The sequence below is a fragment of the Dipodomys spectabilis genome, unplaced genomic scaffold (genome assembly GCF_019054845.1).
Source record: "Dipodomys spectabilis isolate Male_0828 unplaced genomic scaffold, ASM1905484v1 ptg000002l, whole genome shotgun sequence".
Lineage (NCBI taxonomy): Eukaryota > Metazoa > Chordata > Mammalia > Rodentia > Heteromyidae > Dipodomys > Dipodomys spectabilis.
Window position 1 is genome coordinate 18,264,466 of NW_024870679.1, and position 18,627 is coordinate 18,283,092.

Genomic DNA, 18,627 nt, shown 5'->3' on the forward strand with positions numbered 1-18,627 from the left:
AGTGTTAAGACTTTCTGCCAGGTTTGCAGCTGACAGGGACTGAAAAAAATAAGACTAAAGAGATTATAACTGATGTAATATACAATGTATCAGAAGATGTCCTCCACAACCATCCCCAGCAAAGAATAAATTGTGACAGAAATGTTAACCAGGGAAAAAATGTTTCATTTCTCAGAAGTTTCTGTCTCTCCTCCAGAAAGAACATAAAAGTCATTCAAATAGCTGGAATTCACTTTTTCTAGGCAGAGCTAATAAGCACATACAAACATCTAGAGCTTGCGAATCTGAAAATTTCTCCCTACCTCAATATGCTCCATTAAAGAAAAAAAATGTAAGAAACATATGAGTTTGGCCAGGTGCCGGTAGCTCATGCCTGTAATCCTAGCTACTCAGGAGGCTGAGAGCTGAGGACTGCAGTTCAAAGCCAGCCCAGTCAGGAAGTCTCTGAGACTCTTATCTCCAATTAACCACCAGAGAACCAGAAGTGGTGCTATGGCTCAAGTGGTAGAGTGCGTGCCTGGAGCTGAAGAGCTCAGGGACAGTATCCAGGCCACAGAGTTCAAGACCCACAACTGACAAAAAAAAAAAAAAAATCATGAGTTTGGAATTAATGGACAGTATGTATGCAGGCTACTGAGAACAAGAAATTTTAAAAAATAATAATACAAATAACTCCCTGATCAGCTTTAATCAGCTTTTTACCCAAAGTGTAGGACATTTTAAGAGCATCTTATAAACAACTATGAATAAAATCTATGAAAAATGAAGTTTAATAGACATCCTGACAAATATGAATAAACTATCCGGCTGAATCTCATTAAAAAGTTAAACGTCTTAGCCATTTATTCCACTTGCAGACATGATGTAAGATTATACATCATTTACACCAAAATATCAAATACATTGCTGCCATACCCGTTTGCAGTTCTATTTCTTTACATAGCTATCCAAAAGAAATGAAAATATGTGTCCACATAAAAGTCTATGTGAATCTTTACAGGAGCCAGTATTCCTAATAGGTCAGAGTGGAAACAGCCTAAATGTATAATGATGAACAAACAGATGAACAAAATGCAGTAGGCCATGTTACAAGCTAGGATTCGACCCTAAAATGGGAGAGAGCAACACATACTACATACTGACAGAAGCTAATAACATAAAACAGTTTATTGCATAATACCACTTACCGGAATAGGACATTTTACACACCAAAAATAGATTGTTGATTTCTTTGAGCAAGGAAGGAGAAGGGTGGAGTGACAGTTAGTGGGTACAGATTTCTTTTTGGGGGTGGCAAGAATGTTCCAAAATTAGATTATGATGATGTGAGAGTCATACAATTTTATGATATTAAAAATCATTTGGGAAGGGAAAAAACAAATCGCTTAACTAGGGATACAGGTGGACCCACTGCAACAATGAGATGTACAAGTCGTTACGTCAAAAAACAAACTTTACATGCCTGTAATCCTAGCTACTCAGGAGGCTGAGATCTGAGGATCATGGTTCAAAGCCAACCTAGGCAGGAAAGTCCGTGAGACTCTTATCTCCAATAAACCACTAGAAAACCGGAATTGGCACTGTGGCTCAAGTGGTAGAGCGTTCGCCTTGAGCTGAAGAGCACAGGGACAGCACCCAGGCCCAGAGTTCAAGCCCCACGACCGACAAAAAAGAAAAAGAAAAGAAAAAGACAGAAAAGAAAAACAAACTTTACTTTACAACTTTGGCGGGGGGGAAGGATCGGGTGTGGGGAGGGGTGAGTATGGGAAGGGATGGGAAGGGGAAACAAAGAGGAGGCAACAATTTGATAAGAAATGTACTCGTTATCTTGCCCATGTAATTGTAACTCCTCTGTACGGTATTCTCACAATAAAAAAAATTTTTTTTAAATCATTTGGTTGTAGGCTGTGTAAGTAAATAATAACTTAAATAGTATATGGTATAATCAGATAAAGTTGTTTATGGATATTCTTCAATAGATAGCTATTTAACCGGAATGTATTCATCTTCTATCTGGTACATCAGATAGTTAAAAATTTAAGACTAGAGATGTACTCAACAACATTGAATGATAACTAACATTTCCTTAACAGTTGTACATTTCAGATAGTGCTGAATTGTTCGAGATCATGGAATGTCCTATTTTTCTTATAAGCTTTTTTTTTTTTTTTTGGTCAGTCATGGGGCTTGAACTCTGGGCTTGGACGCTGTCTCTGTGTTCTTCAGCTCAAGGCAAGCCTCTATCGCTTGAGCCACAGCACCGCTTCCGGTTTTCTAGTGGTTTTTATTGGAGATAAGAGTCTCATGGACTTTCCTGCCTGGGCTGGCTTTGAATCGTGATCCTCAGATCTCAGCCTCCTGAGTAGCTAGGATTACAGGCGTGAGCCACCAGCGCCCGGCTCTTAGAAGTTTTTGTTCTCATTTGTTCTTGTGGTTCTGGAATCAAACCCAAGTTTTCATGCATGCTAAGCAAGTGTGCCACCATTGCACCCCACCCAGAGATCTGATGAATTTTTAGTATGAATGGTGCTTTTTCTGGTAGCAATGTAAACTATAATTCAAGACAACTTTAAGATGATAGATTAACACCGTGAGGTCAATAAAGAATCTGTAATAAAATAATTATCATGCAATAGTTTTGACCTACCATATCCATACATAAACATATTTTGCACTTCATAACACTGAAATAAGACTATACATATTGACTCTGGCATGCTTTATAAAGTTTTTTATCATTAAAACTAAAATCACAGCTGGGCACCAGTGGCTCATGCCTATAATCCTAGCTATTCAGGAGGCTGAGATCTGAGGATCACAGTTCAAAGCCAGCCAGGGCAGGAAACTCCGAGAGACTCTATGTCCAATAAACCAGTAGAAAACCGGAAGTGGTGCTGTGGCTCAAGCGGCAGAGCACTCGCCTTGAGTTGACGCACAAGCCCAGAGTTCAAGCCCCATGACCAACAAAACAAACAAACTAAAATCACATAGAAATGGAGGGAAGAACAAATGAAGACATGATATTCAGTGGACACTATGTAGAAAATGAACTATGCAATTTGTTGGCAGGGACAAGAGGGATAAACTGAGGAAAAGCAAAGAAAGAGGTGATGCTGTTCACGAAGCATTGTACTCTTCACCTGACTTATGGAATTGTAAGCCCTCTGTACAATTCCTTAACAATAACAATAAAATAATATTTCTAAAAACTAAAATCAAGCCCTGTAGTACTGTCATTCACCACTGTTTGGGTTACATGACCTACATGAACAATAACATTGAGATAAGAGTTTAAGTAGTTAGAATAAATTACTGGTGAGAAAGAAAAATGTTCAGTTTGGTCTTTTCTCAATATAAAAGCTATAAAGTTTACTTATTGTATGTTACACCCAGAGAGAAATGGCTACTTATTTTCTCATCTAACTTTCAGAAGGGTCTTTCAGAAGGGTCAATAAGGTATCCTGCTTTTGTATTTCACAATTATAAATAACAGAAAAGAATCAAGCAAAATAACTTGACACACACTTCTTTTTGTCAGGAAAATGTGTTCCTGACACTTCTATTAAGGCCTTCATCTGTATACTCACCTGACATTATTTAAAGATATTCCTGCAGTCTGAGATCATGTTCCAAGTTTGGAGCAATAAAGTGAATCTGAGAGACCCTAATCTCCAATTAACTAGCCAGAGATATGGCTCAATTGGTAGAGTACCAGCCATGAGTGAAAAAGCCAAGCTAGAGCTTGAGGCTCTACTCGGAACATGCTTGACACATCATCTAGGTAGCAAAGATTTTGCTTCTCTCCTGTAAAATCCAGGATGTGGCACCCACAAGTTAAAGAATGAGAGAAATAATTAGGTGTAACCGATTTGCTCCTTACTTCATTAGGTTAAAAATAGCAGGCTCCATTTATTGTACTCACATTGTAGGAAAAGCTGTCAAGTGAAAAGAGGACAAGCAACGTGTAATCACGTGTGGCTCAGCTATGAGAAACCCTTTCAGGATGCTGAATGCAATCACTTAGACAATAGGGAGAAAATCCTTGTGATCATTCAATAAGGTGAATGACAGTGAGGCATCAATTTGAGTGTTAAGCCAACCTTGCATTCTTGGATTTAAGCGCCTTTTGTTTGAAGCTTTCCTTATTGATATTTGTTTACCAAGTTATTTATTATATTTGTGTAACTTGATTGTTTATGCTTTTCTGGGATTCTCCCCACCCCCCATTTACACTCTTAAATGTATCAGGCATACATACAATTTTTCACAATATTTCCTCCTTATCTGAGGGTCTATACTGTCACTTGTCTTTGATTCCTGATTTGGTAATTTGGGCTTTTCTCTCCATCCACCTCAGATCTCAATTTTTTTATGGATTTTTTCCAGATTCATTAATCTTTTTTTAATATTTGGCTTATTTGATCCATTCTACATTTCATTGATTCCACTATTCTCCTATTTCCATTTATATTTTGTAGTTTAATTTAGCTTCCTGTGGTTAAAAAAAAGATAATTGGGGCTGGGAAGGTGGCTCAGTAGTAGAGTCCTTGCCTTGCATGCATGAGGCCCTGGATTTGATTCCTTAGCATCACATAAGGAAAAAGAAAAAAGCTGAAGTGGCACTGTGGCTCAAGTGGTAGAGCACTAGCCTTGAGCTGAAGAGCTGAGGGACAGAGCCCAGGCCCAGAGTTCAGGCCCCATGACTGGACCTCCCCCCCCAAAAAAAGATAATTGATATTAAATATTTCTTTTCTTTTCCTTTGCTTCCCCTTCCATTACAGGGGGGGTCAAGTCAAGGGCTTCATGCATGCTAGTCAAGTGTTCTACCATTGTGCTGTGTCTCCAGCTCTAAATGGCTTTTCTAATATAAGCACATCAAGCTCTAAAAAACTACATCCATCTATCTACTATCTATCATCTACTTAACTAGCTATGGATCCTCATTATTTTTTGGCAGTGCTGGGTTTGAAATCAGGGCTTTATGCTAGAGCTCTGCCACTTGAGCCACACACTTGTTTTTTATTTGCTTTCAGTTATTTTCAGGTAGGGTATCAAATTTTTGCCAAGGCTGGCCTCAGATCCTCCTCTCTGTATTCTCCCAAATAGGACCATGAGCAAGCTTATTGACTAAAATACTATCAATAGATCTTGAACTGTGATTCTCCTGATTGCCATATCCCAGGTAACTGGAATTACAGTTGTGTGCACCTGGCCAAGACTAATCAGTTTTTCTTGTTAATAGCAACACTACATTTTTATCATTCAATTCTTAGAGTTCTCTTTATTTTGGACCAAAAGATAAATAGAAGTTCTCATTTTATTTATAGCTCATTGATGCATTTCTACTTATCTTATTGTTACTGGTTTCAAATTCTACTGTGTCCAAAGAATACTGGGTTTTGTTTTGTTTTGGTTTGGTTTTGGTTGATTGTGAGGCTTGAACTCAGGTTCTGGACACTGTCTCTGACCTCTTTGTGCTCAACGTTAGTGTTCTACCTGTTGAGCCACAGCGCTACTTCTGGTTTTTGAGTGGTTAATTGGAGATAACAGTCTTACAAGGACTTTTCTACCTGGGCTGGCTTCAAACTGTGATCCTTAGATCTCACCCTCCTGAGTAGCTAGGATTCCAGGCATGAGCCACTGGCGCCCAGCTCAGAGACTACGTTCTTAAGATTTCCAACAAAACTTCATTTATCCTCTGTTTTTATTTTCTTTAATCTTGTTTTTGTTTTTTGGCTACTCATGGAGTTTGAACTCAAGGCCTAGGAGCTGTCCCTGAGCTCTTTTGCTCAACAATGGCATTCTAACACTTTCAGCCACAGCTCCACTTCTGGTTTTCTGTTAGTTAATTGAAGATAGTCTAATGGACTTTTCTGCCCAGCTGGCTTTGAACTGCGATCCTCAGATCTCAGCCTCCTGAGTACCTAGAATTAGGTACTAGCATGAGTCACCAGCGCCCAGCTTTTTATCTTCATTTGTGTTGCTGCTATCCTGTGTATTTTTATTTCCCATAATTTCCTCTTTATCCTTGGTGTCCAGAGATTGGTCTGTGGTGATACTTAAAAATGGTTTGTTGTATTTAACCTTTTATACTGTGAGATGCTTCTATCATCTGTAAATCTATATTTTTCATCAAATTGGGGGGATTTTTTTATTGTTATTATAAAGGTGATATACAGAGGAGTTAGTTATATAAGTCAAGTAAAAAGTACATTTCTTAGCTGGGCACTGGTGGCTCACACCTGCACTCCTAGCCATCAGCAAGTTGAGATTTGAGGATCACTGTTCAAAGCCAGCCCACGCAGGAAAGTCCATGAGACTCTTATCTCCAATAAACCACCAGAAAAATGGAAGTGGCGCTATGGTTCAAGTGGTAGAGCGCTTGCTTTGAGCTGAAGAATTCAGGGACAGCTACCAGGCCCAGAGTTCAAGACCCATGACTGACAAAAAAAAAAAAAAAAGTACATTTCTTTTTGGACAATGTCTGGTGATTAATTGGAGATAATCTCACGGACTTTCCTGCCCCAGCTGGCTTGGTCAAAAGACTGGCAGATCATTTCCCCAGGTCGCTTCAGGCATCTTTTAGAAAGAACCGCTGCTATACTCTTGATATTGTTCCATGTGTTAATATGGCTCTGTCTAGTATGTTCAACTATTTTTCTTTCTATTCTTCAGATTGCAAATTTCTATTGATATATTTCTGTTTTCTCTAATTTGCTGCTAAGCCTATTTAACAGATTTTCCATTTTAGTTTTTCTATTTTGTTGTTTTTATTGTTCCCAGTTCTCTGTGAGAGTATCTGTTAACTCATCAGGACTATATTTTTTTTCACATAATGTTTGGGGAGGGATGTTTTGTTTTCCATTGATACTAGGGCTTGAACTCAGGGTCTTGGCACTATCATTTGAGCCACAGCTTCACTACCAGCTTGTTGATTTTCTTGTCCAGGCTAGTCTCAAATTTGAATCCTCAAACCTCAGCCTCCTGAGTAGTTAGGATTGCAGGCATGAGTCACGAGTGTCTGGCTGATAAACTTTATTCTGACTATATGTGATACACATGTGTAGTTTGCCTCATCCACAAATCCACACAGAATAACAGTCATCACTTGTCACTCAGACACTTTAAACTGTCCCTGATATGATATTGTTATCTGCATAGGTTCATTAAGAATCTACTTCCTAATAGTATATAATTGATTGGGCTATTTTGTCACATGCTGCACATTTAGAAACTACAATCACACTAATAAGATACTAGTGGTTACACTTTATAAATGGTTACAATGCCTACAACATCCTTCCTAGATACAATACCAGGTCTTCAGACTCTTGACTTTTAAGGTAGCAAATAATGTAATTTCCTAGTATAGCAAGAATCTTAGGGGAAAAGAAGGTCCTTAAGAAAACAAGGCTGTCACAGTAGTAAAAACTACAGGCAAAATCCCTGCCAGCTGGAAAGAAGCAATGAAAACAATGTAACTCTAGAGCCTTCAAAAAAGAAGGTAATGCCTTTGCTCACAATCACACCATGGTGAACTTTACAACACAAAATAGTTTAGATGAGTTACTACGCACCTCTTGCTGCATCTTTTAAAGTAAAATATGCTAAATAAGACAGAACATATGAAATATAGAAGTCCAGGTCCATACACTGGACAAAATAGTGACTTTGAAGCAGTGTTAGTTTATGCTTTGAGAATCTTTCCTGACGGAGCCAAGCAGTATATAATCAGCATTTATCAGACATTGCTGGCAATCACAAAGCTGTGATTGTACAATACAAATGAAGAAATCTAAAAAAGTGAAATGGGTAGGTAATAAATCCAGTGATCTTAACACACAAATGGAATGAAGGACTTTTCCTTGACCAAGACAGAGTTGTAAAGGTTATCTACTAAATGTATCTAGGGTAAGACCTAACACCAAGTTATTTTTACAATCTCCTTCTATGAAATATATATATATATATATTTCTGGTAAAACATGCTGAAGCACTTTTTAAGTTAACTATAATGAAGATAGGAGTTTATCTTCTTGGGGGGATGGCGACATTAGTCGAATCTAGTGGGGATAGGAGAAAGTAAGAGTAAAGCAGATCAATCTGGTAATAACACTGCATATACATGTGTGAAATAGCACAGCGAAATCTCTTTGAACCATTAGCATCAACTAAAGAAAAAAAAGAATGACAAGAATTCAAAACAGGTCCTGTCCAGCTTGTGGGTTCTAGAGGGATAGAGAGGGTAAAGGAGCATAAATATGGTCAAAATACTTTACATGTATGTGTGAAAATGGAACAAAGAAGCTTGTGAGATTGGTTTGGGCTCAGGCAGAGGGGGAGGGAGAAGAAGGAGAAAGACAGAGGGAGGCAGCTGGATCAATACACCATGTGTGCATATATGGACATGTCAAAATGAAACTCCTTTATACAGCTGATTGATGCTAATACAATATGTAGAAGAAAAAATTCAAAGTGCTTAATATCCTATGAAACTAAAGAAACGAAGGGGAAGGAATGGTTGGGATGGACGGGTGGGGGAGAATGATGAACAGGGTGACACAGATCAGCATGCATTGTTCTTACAAACTAAAATGTTGAATAGTAACTCTCGTACAACTACTTAAAGATAAAAATATAATTTCAACAAATAAATAGGAACTTAATTTCCTGGCTCCTAATAACCCCTTATGAAAGAACACAAAAGAAGAGCAAGGGTGGAGCTGTGATTTTTTTTTAAGTCAGACTTAGTAACCTTGAAGCCACATTTTTGGATAGACTTACCAGAAATCTTTTGAATATAAGACCTAAACAAAACTTTGCTGGCAAATTGTTTGTCCAAAATGTTTTTCCTAACTATTTGCTAGTTATTCAGTACCAACCTCTTCTAATATTTGTTTCTATGCTAATGACAGTCTCTTCTCCATCTTGAATTTTCATGTATTTATTCATTCAGAAAACATTTATTGGCCTTTTGCTACATGTTGTGCACTCTTCTAACTACTGGTGGCATAGCGATGGAAATAAAACCTCCAAACATCAAGTACATTCACGTAGATTGTCTGCTTGATGATTTTTTTTCTTCAAAGGTCCCACCCTATACTTTCCTTCAATTAATTTAATTGCTTGGTTTTGCCTGTTTCCTTTCATTGTATTATTTTTCCTTTGCCCAGCTCTTCAAATCTTTGCTATAAGACCAAGGCACTTGGGTCCATCATGGAGTCGCTTATATAAATATATGTTTCCATAGATAAAATGCTAAAATGCTTCATTCAAAGATGTAGACCTTGCATCCCCACACACAGATGCTCGCTCTTCCAAAAAACCCAGATAGCTGGGCATTAACTGGAATGCTGTGTGTGCGGCCAGTGTTCCCTAAATTGAGTAGTACTTTATATTGACCTTGCTAATGTCACAGAAAATAAAATAAATTCGCCTGACAATGTTTTCCTAATGAAAACTTCAAGGCTTCAAAACAATCATGCTATTATTGACTAAAAAAACCTTTTATAAGATTTCCCAGAAGTTGGATTTGTAAGTTACATTTTCCCCATGTACCAACAAAAAGAAGATTATGTGACTATGTTTCCAATTTTAATAAACCTCTAAGAGATGTGAGAGGCACCATGGAGCAATTTTTATTAATTAGGACAAGTTCTTAAGATACATAGAGAGCCCAGGCATTGGTGGCTCATGCCTGTAATTCTAGCTACTCAGGAGGCTGAGATTGGTTCAAAGCCAGCCCCAGCAGGAAGGCCTGTAAGATACTTATCTCCAATTAGCTACCAAAAAGCTGGAAATGTCACTGTGGCTCAAAGTGGTAGAACACTAGCCTTGAGCACAAAAAGCTCAGGAACAATACCCAGGCACAGAGTTCAAGCCCCAGGTCTGGCAAGCACACACACACACACACACACACACACACACAGGACTAGCAAGACCCAGCCAGGCATTCACACACACACACACACACACACACACACATACACACAGGACTTAGCAAGACCCAGCCAGGCATTCACACACACACACACACACACACACAGGACTAGCAAGACCCAGCCAGGCATTCACACACACACAGGACTAGCAAGACCCAGCCAGGCATTCATTCACACACACACACACACACACACACACACACAGGACTAGCAAGACCCAGCCAGGCATTCATTCACACACACACACACACACACACACACACACACAGGACTAGCAAGACCCAGCCAGGCATTCACACACACACACACACACACACACACACACACACACACAGGACTAGCAAGACCCAGCCAAGCATTCTCACACACACACACACACACACACAGGACTAGCAAGACCCAGCCAGGCATTCACACACACACACACACACACACACACACACACACACACACACACACACACACACAGGACTAGCAAGACCCAGCCAGGCATTCTCATAGCTTTCACTTATTTAGAGACTTCAACCTAGGATACCCTGACTTTATGTTTCTTATGTTAGATGTATTTCCCTAAATTGCAATCACATCTTCACAAAAGTTATTTCTATTAAAAATAACAATTTCTGATTAGGCTACCAAATTTCATTCCAAGAATACAAATATGGTCCAAGATGGTAGATAAGAAATGTCACTGGAAAGTATACACTGATATTTACGGCAGGAGAATTTCTGGAGCACCTCTATCTCAGGCACTTTGCACGCGACTGGAGACACTGGAGAGAAAGACACATAAAGACACTGTCCTCGAGCCTGCTGCTCCCAATAGCAGAGAGAGAGAGACAGAAAAGATGTTCAAAGATGAGCATGAGTATAAAGGAAAAAGGGTGATATGGTTAAAACAAGACATGGAGGAGGTAAGGATGAGTTGTTTCGAGCAGGCCAGTGAATGACAGGCTCCAGATGCTGAACACATTGGGGGTTTTTGTTCTTGTTTTTTAATGCTGGTCTGCAGCTTGAACTCAGGGTCTAGGTATTGTCCCTGAGCTTTTGTGCTTGAGGCTAGTGTTCTACCACTTGAGCCACAGCTCCACTTCCAGCTTTTTGGTGATTCATTGGAGCTATGAGTCTCACAGACTTTCCTGCCTGGGCTGGCTTTGAACTATGATCCTCAGATCTCAGCCTCCTGAGTAGCTAGGATTACAGGTGTGTGATCAGAGTTTAACAGAGACTATCAGTTTTAACAGAGACTCTACAACAGCAACAGAAACCGGAAGTTGGGCAAGGTCCAGACATGGGAAAGCCAAGGACAACTTACCGGTCTTTACTCTCACCAGTTATCTACTTACTGTAAATGGAACATTTTGATATGTGTGTGCATATGTACAGTGCTGAGAACCAAAACAAGGACCTCACACATTCCAGGCAAGTGATCTAGCACCAACTTATATCCCTTGCCCTGAAATCTCATGATCATAAGTGGATGAAAGTGTAAATTCTTTGATACCCACAAACAAACTTATATGTAGTGGACCAGTCACCAGAATGAATGGCTACTGACAGAGCACTCTCAGCCTGGCAGAAATGAACAAAGGATGTTGATTGAGTTACACTTGGGGAACGAGATCCATACGGGAACTAGGGCTACAGGTAGAGGATGCATTGGGAGAGATCACAATTGAACGATTGTGCCACTGTGAAATTAGACAAGCAGGAGCCTAATACTGCTTAAATATGTATCAGTTTAAGAGCCAATAAAATAGTCTCCTTATAAAGACAAAGAAGTAGCAGTATAATTGCAGAGCATTTGTAAGTTATCATATGTAGTCACACAAAAATATATTGATATACTGATTATTCTTTGTGCCTTTTAGATTAGACACAATATCCGGGTTGTGTGACATTATGGCCTCTAAACAATCTTTGCACCTGGCAAAAATGGGTTCGAACGGAAAAGAGGGGTAAAAACAGCCAAGCGCCCATAGCTCACTTCTGTAATCCTAGAAGCTCAGAAGGTTGAAATCTGACAATCGTAGTTCAAAGCCAGCCCAGGCAAGAAAAATCTGTGAAATTCTAATTGTCAATTAACACCCCCCCCCCAAAAAAAAAGCTAGAAATGGAGCTGTGGCTTAAGTGGTAGAGAACTAGCCTTGAGCACAAAAGCTCAGGGACACCACCCAGGCCCTGAGTTCAAGTCTCAGAAGCAGTGTGCACACATGTGTGTGTGAACACACACAATCTTAAACGATGAGTGTGGTCTACCATATCGTTGTAGTCTATAAATGAAGTGCCTGTGGTTCTGTGCTTTATCTTGGGCAGAGGCAAGGGGGAAGCATTTCTGAATGTGTTCTATCATGTTTATAACACAAAAATGAAAACAGGCACATTTTGGCTCAGCCAAACTCATTTTACTCCTTCAAAAATTTCTCTGGTATGAGAATAATTTGGGGTCTTTTGAATCCTTATAAAGGTTCTTTTTTTTTTTTTTTGTCAGTCGTGGGGCCTGAACTCTGGGTCCTGGCGCTGTCCCTCAGCTCTTCAGCTCAAGGTTAGTGCTCTACCACTTGAGCCACAGTGCCACTTCTGGCTTTTTCTGCTTATCTGGTGCCAAGGAATCAAACCCAGGGCCTCATGCATGCAAGGCAAGCACTCTACCTCTGAGCCACCTTCTCAGCCCCTTACAAAGGATCTTTAAAGAACATATAACTCTCCTAGATTTCTTTGACATAAAATACTTTGGTCCTGTTGGACATTTTCAATTGCTTCCCTAAGTTTTAAAATAGTTTTCCAACAATTGGTTTTTGAATTTGCTAAACTTTCCTATTCCTTTCTGGGTCCTTATAAAAAAAAAAAAAGTGACAAGGAGCTAGGGATGTAACTCAGTACAGCACATGCACAAAGCCCCAGGTTCAATCACCAGCACCAAAAAATAAAGACCAGAAAATTAAATGCTCCTAAATTTACTCTTCAAAAGTAGTTATAGTCCTAAGATAGTTCAAGGTTTTTTTATGTCTGGCATCTTACTCATTTTTTTATATATATAATTAGGATTTTTCAATCTATTCATGCCCAACTACTTTAAAACAAGTTCTGTGATTAGCCCCTTGTTTCGTTGTGCTAGCCCTGGGATAGGCAAGCACTTGGCTGCTGAGCTACACCCCAGCCCCCATTCTTCATTTCTTCTGCCCTGTCTTTTTCTCTCTCTCACTCATGTGAGGAGACCGGGTCTGCCAGCAGTGAGTGGTGCCTTCTGGCTGTTGTCTCCATAGTTCTGTCGTCTCCATAGTGGTGTGCAATGGCCCTGTTCACCAAGGCAAATTTCTGGGGTGGGGTATTCATTCCTCTCGAGGAAATCCAGGTCCTAATTAAAGAAATCCATCTGGACCCTTCCTTACCCCACCTCCCATGCCAACTACTTAGATGCAGTTGATGTGCTCAATCTGTTTGCAATCAAGGTTAATTATTACATCACTCTGGGAGCAATTTATTAATGAAACACAGCTATCTTGTGTGGTGCCTAATTGGCCTCTACTTTAAGAACTAACTTCTCTGCTAATTTAACAGGTAAGGCCTATTAAGTTAATAGAGAAGGGGATGGACAAGCCTCAAAATAAGGCACTACGAAATCATACAATAGAAAAAACAATTGGGTGTCTTTACTAGTTACTGTAAGGATCTCTCTGAAAACATGACTTGTCTTTCATTCAGGAAACAGAATCCATTGTGCTCATCTAAACAAAAACAAACCAATGACAAAAGCCCACAAAGAAATTTTTTTAATGTTCCTAAGAAATAAGTTCCAGTTTTTCATAGGACATTTCCTGGGGGGAAAATTTTGAAAAAAAAAAACAAATTAAAATTAGCATTGGGGTCCATGTTGCCTAAATTGTATATGAGCCAACAACAGATTTCAATGGAGATGCCCTGCTGAAGGAGGCAAACTCAGGCTGAAGCATGTCAGCTGGTAGGGACATGGTCAAGTGTGCAATGGAGAGATACTGGCATTGTCTTGGCACCCCGAGAGATAAGCAAGGCTGAGAGACTGTGAGAGGCAGAAAACAGGAAAGTGTGTTTGCCAAAACACACACACATTCCAATGAACTGCTAGTAATTGCTGCTAGTAATCTTCTAAAAAGTGTAGGACAAAGGAAAAACTACAAGAAGGTGTCTCCACATTTCTAATTCAAGACTTAAAAAAAAGGATCTGACTCAAAAGTTAAAGATGCTAAAACCCGATTGCAATCTCACTCTGCACAGAGCCCTGACGAATCACTGTGCACGAGTCACATACAACTACAGTCAGAGAACAGCAGAAAAGCAATCAGTGCCAGGCTACAGGATGCTAATCCTCCCCAGCCCCTGCCAGGTGCCAGGGGCTGTCCTTTGCGTGCATCGTTGCTTTTCATTCACACAGCAAGGTAAGCTTATAACTCCATTAGAGGAAACCAGGCCTCAAAGAAGTCCCACACATGAGCACCTCTGTCCTCCTTTGGGCAACAGAGCAGAACTTGAAAGCACTTGAAGCTGTTCTTTACCCCATGTCAATTTTAATTTCCTTTAGAAGACATTAGAGGATGGAAGGAAAGCCATGTAGTTTTGTAACCTTGCTTGCTTGTAATATGCGCCTATAAGTGACCCGGAGCTCTAGAGATAGGGCCAACATTCCAAGGGTAGAGTATTAAATCTTGGGAGATGTGTTGAGGCAACCCGTGAAACTATCTTCACTGTGGGAACAAGAGGAGTTAATGGGTAGGCATGAACTATCCATTAGGGTGAATTTTGAATCATTCATTGAATGGTATTGGTAGCAAGAAGACAGTTTTGGAAACAGACGGCCCTGCTTCAATATTCAAACTCCACCACATACTGGGGATGTGGGAAAGTCTGGGCATTACAACTACCATTATGGCAAGTTCCAGATAAACTTAAGTCAAAAAGAATAAGAAAGAGGAATGCTAGTGGCGTATGCCTGTAATCCTAGCTACTCAAGAGAGTAAAAAAGAGAGTTCAAAGCCACCGGGGCAAGAAAGTCTGTGAAAGTCTTACCTCCAATTAGCCACCAGAAAGCCCCAAGTGGAGCTGTGCTCAAGTAGTAGAGCACTGCCAAAAAACAACAAACTAAGAACCGTGAGTTCAAGGCCCAATACAGGCACCAAGAAGCAGCAGCTGTCTTTACAGAATAGGAACAATGCACCTAAGAATAAGGAGCTTGTCCACATTTAGGCACTATCTTGGAGGTTTGATCTTTGGCAAGTCACAAACTCTGTTTCTTTCTATGAAATGTGAATCCAGGCACCATTTCCTCTTAGGAGTTTGTCATAAGACCCTGAGACTGTGTTAAGTACCTGGATTATATTAGGCAACCAGAGTATATTATATCAATGTACCATACGAAATCATTAACATAAATCTTGTCAATATCATAGTTTCTACCTTATTTCTTCTTCAACATTAGCTTTATTATATCACTTAAAAATGCTACCAGGGAGCCGTGTGCCAGTGGCTCACACCTGTAAACCTAGCTACTCAGGAAGCTGAGATCTGAGGATCACAGTTCAAAGCCAGCCCAGGCAGAAAAGCCCATGAGACTCTTATCTCCAATAAGCCACTAGAAAAACTTAAGCTGTAGCTCAAGTGGTAGAGTGCTCACCTTGAGCTGAAGAGCGCAAGGACAGCGCCCAAGCCCAGAGTTCAAGCCCCATGACCAACAACAACAAAAATGCTACCAAATATTTAAAAGATGTCACTATAGTTTGATGAAAACTGGGTCTTAAAAAGGACTTAAAGATATTTTCTGTGTGTTGTTTTTTAAAGATCAATATCATCTAAGTGAGGCACAATCATTTCTTAGATTTTTTTTTAACTAAAAGAATTTTTCTTTAAAAATATACTTCATTAAATAACGTGTATAGACCATCTGAGAAAGCATACATTAGTACTATTAACAAGAGCTTGGCCAATTTTACTAGTAAGAATATTGTTGCTGGGATTAGCTCAGTGGTAGAGCACTTGCCTAGCATGTGGAAGGTGCTGGATTTAATCCCCAGCCGTAGGAAAGAGAAAGCAAAGGAAGTTTCTAACTACCCCCATCTCAGCAATGGGTTATGGACCCCTGTGACCAGTCTATTATGCGAACTCTGGAAACTATCCATCTTTGCAAAAACTGCTTTCCACTGCCCCCCCCCACACCCCGCCTCCTTTGTTTAAGCTAGTCACAAGAAATCTGAATACATTAGAGTTGTGAACATCTAATCTGCTAACTTTGCAAACACATCTACCACGGTTTATGAATCTGAGCGACTTCTGTGAAGTTCAGATTGCAATCTGGGCTGGGTCGTTTTTCGACAAGTCATCAGAAAACAAGGAGAACATATACACGTATAAAACGGATGGTGCTGGCCAAGGATTACTTTTTCTCCTTCTCATCCGTAATGTCACCTTAATGTCCCATCCATGCTGAAGCCTTGTCCAACCTTTAGGAAATCAGCACCTACCGGTTCAAGCACGGGGTCTTTGGTGAAGGCTTCATTTCTGACTCTGGTGCAGTCTTTGATTTCCTCTACTTCCTACTGCCCCTGTCCCAGGTTTGATCATTCACAGAAAATTCAAGCTTCCCCCCCCGCCCCCCCCCCCCCCTGCCGAACGTCCAACATAAAGCCTGATTGGTCCTTATTTGTCTCTTTAAAGAGATGGGAACCCAAAACATGTTTCCTAACTGGTTTGCTAGGAAAGCGCTGACGGCATCGGAACCCAAGTTTGGCCCTAACACTTTGAGATATCATCAGCCCAAGAAGGTGGACCGGGTGCCAGCCTGGACTGCCCAGCTAGGTGGGGTACTGGGGTTGAAGGAAGTCATTTGAGTGCGGGGGGCGGGGGGGGGGGACGGTGAGAGGGGGAGGGGAGCAGGGGGAGAGAAGACCTCAGCCCCCCGCGGGGCACAATCGAAGGCTGTACCCCTCCCCCGGCTGCCCCGGGGCTGAGAACCAACAGGGATGGCGGAGGAGGATGGTGGGGGGGAGGCTGGGGAGGGCACTCAGCTGAGGATGGAGGGGGCGCGGGGCTGGCGCCCACCGCCGGCCCGCACGCCCGGCTTCTGTCCCCTCGGGTCGCGCAGGTAAGCGAGGACGCGCGGGACCCCGGGAGACCCCCACATCCCCTCCGCACCCCGGCGCTGACGAAGGCGGAGCGGGGAGGAAGACCGGGGAAGGGGGGTGGGGGACAGCCCCGGTTCTCCCGGGCGATGCCGCCCACCCGCGCGTCCGCCGCGACCGCGATTTCTCCTCGCGTGCCCCGTCCCAGGCCCCGGAGAGAGCCGGGCCGCGCCCAGCCGGCGCGGGGGGTCCAGGGCTCGAGGGGTCCCGGGGGCCCCGGGCGCGGGGCTGGCGTGGGGAGAGGTTCGGCGGGTCCCGGGCTGGAGCAGCGGTGGCCCCGAGGACCCCCCCCCCCCGCCACGCCAGGGCGGGCGACCCCGTTCTGTCCGTCCACAACTCGGGCGGGGGGGGGGGGGCGGGAATGCGAGCGGGCTCGGGCTGCGGCGCGCGCCCCAGCGCACCCAGCCCGGTGGCCCCGGCGGGCCGCCCCCCGCCGTCCCTCCGCAGGTCCCCGCCATCCTCCCGCGGGTCCCCCCGCCCCCCGCATCCCCTCGCGGTCCCCGCCCTTACCTCTGGGCGCGAAGGCGCGGCCCGGGGCTCCGGCGGGGCTCGGCGGGCGGCGGCGGCGGCCGTCAGCCGTGGGGCCGCTGCACGGGGCTTCGGCGTGGCCGGAGCACTGCGGCCTCGGCGGCGCCTCCCTCCTCGTCCTCTCCGCGGGCTCCGGGCGGGGACGCAGCGCCCGCCCCGCCCCGCCCCGCGGGCCTCCGCCTCCAGCGCCGCCCCGCGCGCAGCCCGGCCCGGCAGCCAGCGCCGCCCAGCGCCCGGGCCCGGGGTCGCCGCCGCGCGCCCCGCTCCGCCGCGCCAGCCCCGCTGTGACGCAGGCGGCGGCGCGCGGGAACCTCCGCCCCGCGGGGCCTCCCCCGGCCCGGGCGGGCGGGCGGGCGGGCGGCGGGGCGGCGGCCCCAGAAGGTCCGTCCACCAGGCGGGTGGGGGGGGGGGAAGCGACTGAGCTCCCCCACCCCGGCCCTGAGGACGCTTGGAAACCCGGGGTTCTGGGCTCTGAGGATCATCGAGAAAGCGGGGTGCGTTTGGGCGCACCCCTTCCTCGGAGAACCGCAAGGGACAGATGGGGGCGTTGAGAGAGATGGAGACGGAGAAGGGCAGAACCCCACGATCTGGGTGAGCCCCCGGACAACCGGACCTCCCACGAGTGCCGCCCCCCCAAACTTTCCCCACCGGCTCCCCGATTTCCAAGTTGCAGATTTTCGGGGAGACTCTGGTTGAAAACTTCACCCATGATGGGGGAGGGGGGGGTGTGCGCAAAAGAGTTGGGAGGGCACTGCCGGCCACCTGTTGGGTGGTACTGCCCGTCGGGGAGGGGCTCGGCCTCCTTCCCGGAGCCGAACCCCGCTTCCCCCCTCCGTGCCCCCTCCTCCCCACCCCCGTTTCGGGATGAAAAGGCAAATGCTGACATCTTGGAAGCTGGCCACTCTCCGTATTGGGGGACGAGGCAGGTGGCGGGCGGGGGGAGTCTGCCCATTGGGAAAAATGTACCCGATTACTGCAGAATAGAGTCTTCTGGAAGTACCTCACTAATA

General features: G+C 43.6%; 1 protein-coding gene across 1 annotated transcript in view; it reads right to left on the reverse strand.

Moving 5' to 3' along the window:
• Positions 1-17,615, reverse strand: part of Lrrc8c (leucine rich repeat containing 8 VRAC subunit C) — a 71,205-nt gene extending 53,590 nt beyond the window's left edge. Inside the window, exon 1 of the mRNA XM_042678008.1 lies at positions 17,600-17,615. The gene's annotated coding sequence lies outside the window, so the exon portion shown is untranslated. The remainder of the gene's footprint in view (positions 1-17,599) is intronic.
• Between the last annotated feature and the right edge of the window lie 1,012 nt (positions 17,616-18,627).